At 39.9% G+C, this 9298-nt stretch overlaps 1 pseudogene; it reads right to left on the reverse strand.

Annotated features, from left to right (window-relative positions):
* The window catches only part of LOC122150536, a 35704-nt pseudogene extending 27675 nt beyond the window's left edge, over window positions 1–8029 (reverse strand).
* Window positions 8030–9298: the final 1269 nt, after the last annotated feature.

A 9298-nucleotide genomic window follows, 5' to 3' on the forward strand; every position in this document is an offset into this window, starting at 1 on the left:
GAAGACTGAAAAAGAGTTGATGCTTTTGAGTTGTGGTGCTGGCGAAGAATGCTGAAAGTACCATGGACTGCTAAAAGAACTAGCAGATCTGTCCTGGAGGAAGTGCACCTGAAATGCTCCTTGGAAGTGAGAATGATCAGACTTCGTCTCACCAATTTTGGTCATGTTGTCAGAAGGGACCATTCCTTGGAGAAGGTTGTCATGCTTGGTAGGGTGGAGGGTCAACAAAAGAAGAGGAGACCTTCAATGAGATGGTTTGATACAGTGGGTTCAATGATGGGCTCAAGTATAGCAGGGATCATGGAATCAGTTACAGGATCGGGCAGTGTTTCATTCTGCTGTGCATGGGGTCGCTATGAGTTGGAAACGACTCCACGGCACCTAACAACAACAACAACAACAGCAAAAGTCTTCTCCAAAATAGTCAAAAGAGAACTTACAGATTGGGAAAAATAATATTCAGGAATGACATATCTGACAAGGGCCTTATATCTAAAATATATAGAAAACTCCAACATTTCAACAACGAAAAGATAAAAAATTCAATTAAAAAATGGGCTGAAGACATGAATGGACACTTCACCATAGATGATATTCAGGCAGCCAACAAACATATAAAGAAATGCTCACGATCATTAGCCATTAGAGAGGTGCATATCAAAACAATGAGAGACCATCTTCCCCATCACTAGTCGCAAAATACAAGACAGAAAGTAACAAATGCTGGCAAGGATGTGGAGAGATTGGGACTCTCATACACTGCTGGTGGCACTGTCAAATAGTCTGACCACTGTGGAAAGCAGTGTGGTGATTCCTTAAAAAGTTGGAATTGGAAATACCATTTGGCCCAGCCATTCAATTTGCAGGTATATATCCTATAGATATGAGAGCCAGGACAAGAACAGACATATGAACACCCATGTTCATCACAGCACTATTTACAACAGTCAAAAGATGGAGAAACAGCCTATTTGTCCATCAACTGAAGAATGGATAATCAAACTATGGTACATATATACAATGGAATACTATACAACCCTAAAAAGTAATGTAGAATCTGCAAAAAAAAAAAAAAAAAAGCATTACGTGGATGAACAAGTACTGATTTGGGTGAAGACATGGCAATGTGCCAAATGTGAGTGATCATCATGGTGGATTTGAGGAAGAGGAAGACATAGAGTGGTAAATGGAGGTACAGTCAACAAAGATGAACCATTTTGCATATATTGTACTGCGTTGTCAGTGAACGCAAACGTGGATATACAGGTGGATAGATGGGTGGACAGGCTGAACAATTAAGTATGTCTATGCAGTGGGGGGAGGGTAGTGTGCCCAAGGCCATGCATAGGGTTGGCAGACAAAGTTTCTTCAAGTATATTGGTATGTTCTGTAAGAATTCCCATGTATATAGTAGTGCTGACAAGGGACAAAGTTGTAGTCACTTCTTGGCCACAGCCAGCTTTCAAGAGGGAGTGAATAGTTAGTTAAAAGAGAGGCATACAAGGTGAACATTTACATTAGGTATATACAGTTCTTGGAGAAATCAATCATGGGAGAATGGAAGGACTGTGTGTACACAGGGAGACAGTTCAGAGGACCAGAGTACATAGAAAGAAGGACAAAGGGAAGAGGTAACTATTGGGAGGAAGTGGGAGGGGAGCTGCTGCATTGTGGGAAATTGTAATCAATGTCATGAGACAAAAGCTGTGTGAACTCCTGTATGGAAAATGAATTTGCTCTGTAAATTTTCACCCAAATCACAATTAAAAACAAAAAAAACAAAACACCAAGATGCTAGCCACCTTGTATCATAATATTTAACTGGTTATTGCAACCCCACCAGCCACTGCTTATATGCACTGGTTATTGCTTATATGTGGGAAATCCATTAATACTATGGTAGCATATTTTAAACCAATTTATTGAATTCCATTACTGTATTTTTGAAAACATATTTTCAATTCTTATATAACATATACATTAATATGTAAATTAATACAATATTAGCAATGCTCTAAATTCTTCTTTCCTTGTTTTCTGAAATAGAAATTAACAGCCAAAACCAAGTGGAATCTATTCTGAATCTTATAACCCTATAGGATTTCCAAGGCTGAAATTTAATGGAGGCAGACTGCCACATCATTCTCCAGTAGAGCTGAGGGTGGGTTTGAATCAACTACCTTTCAAGTTGAGTGATTAGCCACTGTGCCTCCAGGGCTTCTTAATATCAGTAGCATCTGAAATATTTAAATAGTTTCATTATTTTTTCAATAGTTTATTTCTTATTTTAAATAATTCTCTGTTTGAAAGGCAATTCATTACTGATAAATGTGAAATGTTAATGAAGACAGTAGCCAATTTTCATTGTGGTTCTTCACTTGTCTGGCTTTTGATTTAGAAGATCATAACTTCTATAAACTGAATAATATTTAAAATAATGCTAAATATATTTTAAGGATATTTTGATGACATAATAATACTTAAGTACTTTAAAAAACATGCACATTTCTTATTTTTTCAAACTCTTTATTTTTAATAAAAAATTAGTAATTGTTTTCATGAAATGACATTTTTCTCAATATATTAAAAATTATCAAACATACCAAGTAACATATATAAATCATAAAATTATAATCATAATAAAACAAATATTCAAGTACTAATCACTCAATTAAGAAATAGAATATTATCTTTGAACTCTCAAACTCTCACTGCTGTACAGTTTATCGCCACTCTTAGTGACCCCTCCTTGGGTTTTCAAGGTAGTAGGTCTACAGAATTAGATTGCCCAGTCTTCCTTCTGAAGAGTGGCTGGTGGGTTAGAACCATCAGCCTTCTGGTTAGCAGTCAAATGCCTTAGGCACTACACCATCAGAGCTCCTTATTATCTTTTAAGTCCATTCAAACGTCTTCTAATATATCTGGTGTATTTGCTTCATTGCTCTATTTCCTATTCTAGATTTTGTTCATGCTCATTAAAAGTAATTTTAAAATTGATGAATATATAAAAATGAAATGAGACCCCAGCAATTTTACCCCCTAGTACTGAGCACTCTTAACCTTTCCGGGGTTTATTATATGTACATATGCTTTGGTGTTTACAAAATATAGTCATATTATTGATTATACAATAATGTATGATTTTACAATAATCATATAAATTGTATTCACAAAATGTTTATCAATGTTTTCCTATGATAAATATTTATATTTATTACAAATGTCTGCAGGTGTCTCTGATCATTTTATTATGAAAAATGTTGAAGGTAAAAATAGTACAGTATTGGCTACAAAATTTTTTAGTTGCTCATTAATTATTTCTAAATAGCACTGTAGAAATGTCTACCTCAATATGCTGTTGGCAAAAATATATTTGAGTACCATTGTATGCTAACTTCTTGCATACAATAACAAGCACTGGTTTTTAAAATGTCCATAATTCAGGTACTAAATGAATATTAAAATAATAATTTGAAACATTTACACTTCTTCCTTAAGCCATAAACAGCTCCAACTATCACAGTCCACCCTTTGTCAACTTGGCAGTTGTACACATCTTTTTAACCATATATAATCTGTAAATAAGGACAATTATAAAGTCATATTTGCACTTAACATGATATGCTAACACACGTAAAACTGAAACACATTAACCTTATTTATATTTCACAGTTCATAACAGAAGGAAAAACGTATTTCATGGACATATACAATGAAGAAATATAACAATCACAGTCCTAATTTCTGCAATTGGTCATGTGATTGTAGCTGATATTTTGAACCAGATTCTTCCACCACCCATTCTGTATTTCCCTTGGCCTCAGCAAGAACCTCAGCTGGTCATGGTTCTTTGCCTGGTGGGGTGACCCAAACCTTCATTCCTGAAGGGCCTGGGCTGTAAGCCATCATATCACAATTTCTTTGCTTTAATTTTCCATTGAATTTAACCACAGGGCATGGTAGTACTAAGAGATGTCCTAAAGAATTTCCTGCATTCCAGACATATTCTTTACCTCCATTATATAATGTTAATCCAATTTCCCCATGGTAATCACTATCTATAACACCAGATACTACAGTAACGTCCTTCTTTGTCTGTTGATCCAGAGGCTTGAGGAAGCCAAAATGGGCTGGTGGCATTCTTAATTTCCAGTTCAATGCAATCAGTATTGTGTCTCCAGGTGGGAGTGTTCCTCCCTTTGGGACTAGTATCTCCAGACCCACAGAGCATAGAGTAGTAGGGACAGGAAGAAAAAAAATTCTGAGTGGGTAACTAGGAGTAATAGTGAGTGGTACCACTCCAGTTTCCACCCCTTGGGTCCTGGACCTGTGAATCCTGGCTATTGGAGAAACAGAACCATATATTGGATGCTGGTTTAGAGCATATATAGCTTCTTGGAGAACATTGCCTCAACTCTTCAAGGTATTGCCACCTAGCTGGTGCTGTAATTGTGTTTTCAGGAGGCCATTCCATTGTTCTATCAAGACTGCTGCCTCAGGATGATGGACAACATGATAAGAGCAGTGAATTCCATGAGCATAAGCCCATTGCTGCACTTCATGTGCTGTGAAGTGAGTCCCTTGATCTGAAGCAATGCTGTGTGGGATACTATGACAGTGGATAAGGCATTCTATAAGTCCACAGATGGTAGCTTTGCAGAAGCATTCATTGCAGGCAGGGAAGGAAAATCCATATCCAGAATAAATATCTGTTCCAATAAGAACAAAATGCTGTCCTTTCCATGATGGATGTGGTCCAATGTAATCAACCTGCCACCATGTAGATGGCTGATCACCCTGAGGTTCCATATCATGGACTCAGTGTTGGTCTCTGCTGTTGGCAAATTGGGCACTCAGCAGGGGTGGGAACCAATCAGCCTTGGTAAGTGGGAGTCCATGTGCTGAGTCCATGCATAACCTCCATCCCTGCCACCATGGCCACATTTTTCATAAGCCCATTGAGCAATGACAGGGAAAAAGGATGGCTGGTTTCCACTGAACATGTCATCCTATCCACCTGATTATTAAAGTCCTCCTCTGCAGAGGTCACCTTTTGGTGGGCATTCACATGAGACACAAATACCTTTATTCTTTTGGCTCATTCAGAGAGATCTACCCATATACCTCTTCCCCAAGCATCCTTATAACCAATCTTCCAATGTTGTTCCTTCCAAGTCCCAGACCATACAGCTAAGCCATTAGCCACAGCCCATGAATCCATATGCATGTCTCGAAGTTCTGCCCATTGGCAGGATTTCCTTTCACAACTGTCCTTTAAGGAAGTCCCAGAAAGGGACTTCAGTGCCTCTGCTGTCCACTTTCAAGTGATGCAGACATATCGCACAGAACCATCTGTAAATCAGGCACAAGTTTTCTCTCCTTCAGTCAACTGATCATAAGGACTCCTCATGAGGCCATAGGTGCAGACTGGGAAAGGGAAGGTAAAGTGAATGGAGTGGAGATCATAAGTATTTGAGCCATTTGCTCATGCAACTTACTTGTGCCTTCAGGCCATGCTTAAGCCCAATTTCTGATATACCACTTCTATTTAATGATGGAGTGCTGTGGTGCATATCCAACTTTATGACTCTATGGGACAGACAACACCCTGTTCATGATAGGCAGCTCAGGCCTCATGGTCACTTGGTGGGCCATGGTTGGGCGTTCAGTCTTTACTAAAGTCCAGCAACAAGCCAAAAGCTATTTCTCAAAAGAAAAGTAGTTATCTGCAGAGGATGTCAGGGCTTTGCTCCAAACTCCCGAGGGTCTGCATTGCTATTCACCAATAGGGACCTGCCAAAGATTCCAAACAGTGTCTCTATCTGCTACAGACATTTCAAGCACCATTGGATCAGGTGGATCATATGGCCCAAGTGGCAGAGCAGCCTGCATAGCAGCCTGAACCTGTTGCAGAGCCTTCTGTTGTTCTGGGCCCCACTCAAAACTAGCATCTCTCTGAGTCACTTGATAAAAAGGTCACAGCAACATACCCAAATGAGGGATATATTGCCTCCAAAATCCAAAGAGGCCCGCCAGATGTTGTACCTCCTTTTAAGTTGTTTGGGAAGCCAGATACAATAACTTATCCTTCTCTTTAGTAGGAATATCTCGACATGCCCCACACCATTGGACCCCTAGAAATTTCACTGTGGTGGAAGGTGTCTGAATTTTTGTTGGATTAATTTCCCAACCTCAGGCACATACACATCTCACCAATAAGTCTAGAATCATCGATATTTCTTCCTTACTAGGTCCAATCAGCATAATGCCATCAATATAATTGACCAGTGTGATGTCTTGTGGAAGGGAAAGGCAATCAAGATCCTTACAGATTAAATTATGACATAGTGCCGGGGTGTCGATATACCCCTGATGAAGCACTGTAAAAGTATACTGTTGGCATTGCCACCTGAAGGCAAACTGCTTCTGATGGTCCTTTGAAATTGGTATAGAGAAAAAGGCATTGTCCACATTAATAGCTGCATACCAAATACCAGGAGAGGTACTAATTTGCTCAAGCAATGAAACCACATCAGGAAAAATAGCTGTAATTGAAGTCACCACCTGATTAAGTTTACAATAATCTACTGTCATTCTCCAAGATCCATCTGTTTTTTGCACAGGCCAAATAGACTAATTAAATGGGGATGTGGTGGGAATCACCACTGCTGCATCCTTCAGGTCCTTGATGGTGGCAGTAATCTCTGCAACCCCTGCAGGTATGCGGTATTCCTTTTGATTTACTATTTTTGTAGGTAGAGACAGTTCTAATGGCTTCCACTTGGCTTTTCATGCCACAATAGCCCTTACTCCACATGTCAGAGACCCAATCTGGGAATTCTGCCAATTGCTCAGTATATTTATTCCAATTATGCATTCTGGACTGGGTAGATCACTACCAGATGAGTTTGGGAACCCTCTGGACCCACTGTGAGACACACCTTAGGTAAGACTTCATCAATAACTTGAGCTCCATATTCCCCCACTCTGACTGGTTGGCCACAATGACACTTTGGGTCTCCTGGAATTAGTGTCAATTCAGGGCCAGTGTCCATTAATACCCAATAAATCTGATTATTTCCTTTTCCCCAATGAACAGTCACTGTCTTACAAGGCTTCAGATCCCTTAGGGAAGGCTGAGAGAAAGATTGACATTATAGATTTTTGGCAATATAGTGAGGTCTTTCCTCCAAGGGACCTGGCCTCCCCATTATTCAAGGCTTGTTGGTCTATAAACTGACTCAAGTCTGAGAATTGATTGAGAGGCCAGGACTCTGTATTCTGCCTACTCAATCTAGGTTGCTGTTCATGTGACCTAGAATTCTTCTGTCTATACATATCAAGAGATGGTAGCATAGTGCCTAAGGCTTGACTGCTAACCAGAAGGCTGGTGGTTCATACCCACCAGCCACTCCTCGGAAGGAAGGTTGGGCAATCCTACTTCCATAGTGATACTGCCTCGGAAACCCAAGGAGGGGTCGCTATGAGTCAGGGCTGACTTGACGGCAAATAACAACAACAACAACATACAGATCAAGTAAATATTTAGTAGGTTTGCTATGTATTTCACTACTAGGAACACCACGAACAAGTAGCCAATGCCATAATTCCACAAGAGTCAGACTATTCTGGTTACTGTTCCAAATCTGCTGTCCATTATGGTAACCATGCCCACCTTGCCTTTGTTGATTAACTGCTGCCATTTGGCCACTACAACCATGAGGTCCAGCCCCATAGTAGTTAAGTGTCTTAGTTCAAATAGGGCAGTTCCCACTGTCAAATCAGGTTTACATAAAATAGCAATCACAGAAGGCTTTAGGGATGCTAGAGCTCCCTTCACAAATTTATTCCTCACTGTACTGGTGAAAGCTATGTCTTCTAGACTCTCTATTTCTGGCTCTAGTGACCTAATCTGATAAATCCATTATAACAGGCCAATTTCCCTAAGCCTCTGGATCCTTCTTCTACATTATACCAAGGCAGGTATGGTACTACAACTTGACTTCAGGTAGGCCACTGCATAATCCATGCTTCAGTAAGCCAACCAAATAAACAATTAGATCCTTTCCTAACCTCTCGAGCTGAAACATTGAATAAAGAATCTGTACTCAGTGAACCTAAATCAATAAACTCAGACTTATCCAATCTTCCATTCCTTGCACCATTATCCCACACCCTCAGTAACCATTCCCATACATATTAGCAAAATCAAGTAGGTCTTTTTGGGTATAGCATAGCAACTCCTCAGTCACACTTTCTATTTTACCTTTTGGAGCTCACTTGAACTTAACTTTAGTTATAGGTCTAGCAGCAACAATGGATGATTGAGGCAGTTCCTGAGAATACTCAAGAATGTCTTCCATGGCCTCTGCCTCAGGCAGTGACCCAGCAGGACCAGTATGAGATGTAGGGGATAATGGTTTTACAGTAATCCCTTCAGATGGGAGGGATTCAATACAATTTATAGGCTCTGTATCCTGATCTTTCTGACTATCTGCCCTTATGTCCCAATTCCAGGTTTCAGGATCCCGTTTTTTCCCAATCAATGCCCTCACTTTAACTTCAGATACCATTCTGGGTTGGCAATTTAATTGGCATTATAATTCAGCCACTCTTACAATAAGACTCTGGGTTTGGTTTTCAGCAATATCAGCTCTGTTACTAGAAGAAATAAAGGTTTCCTTCAGAGCACAACTGGAAACACTGAGGTCTTTTATGTGGCACTTAAGCTATGACTCAGAAGCTCTGAGCTCATCTTGCTCTTTCACCACTTTGTCTAGTATAAGTAGGACCAACCAATCAGCTTCTTTATTCTCCTCATGGTGACAAAATTGCAGAATGGTATCAAATATGCAATCACACAGAGTCTCACTTCTCACAAGTACTTGATCTTCTGGTGGTGCTATTTTGCATATAAATGTTGCCACCTCACTCCACAGATTAGCAGGGCCCTCTTTACTAACAGAGGCAGGGTCATTAGATTCTTTACAGTTAATCAAATTGGAGAACCAATTAAGGAAGCCCATCCTTATGATTTTGTCTCTCTAGAACCACTCTCGGTACTGGGTTCTCTAGAGAAACAAAACCAGTAAAACTTATATATAGAGAGAAATAAAAATTCATCTTAGGAAAATGGCTCACACACTTATAGAAGCTGGCAAGTCCAAAGTTCTTGGATCAAACGTCAAGTGGGGCTTTTCCCGAATCTTGCCACTGCAGGGGCTGAGGAGCTCAAGGTTGGCAGGCAATATACTACCTGTTGACTCCAACGAATGATGAATCCAAGATCTCCAGGCCG

The sequence above is a fragment of the Orycteropus afer genome, unplaced genomic scaffold, assembly GCF_000298275.1.
Source record: "Orycteropus afer afer isolate SDZICR_OR568_19922 unplaced genomic scaffold, OryAfe1.0 scaffold00163, whole genome shotgun sequence".
NCBI classification, from domain to species: Eukaryota; Metazoa; Chordata; class Mammalia; order Tubulidentata; family Orycteropodidae; genus Orycteropus; species Orycteropus afer.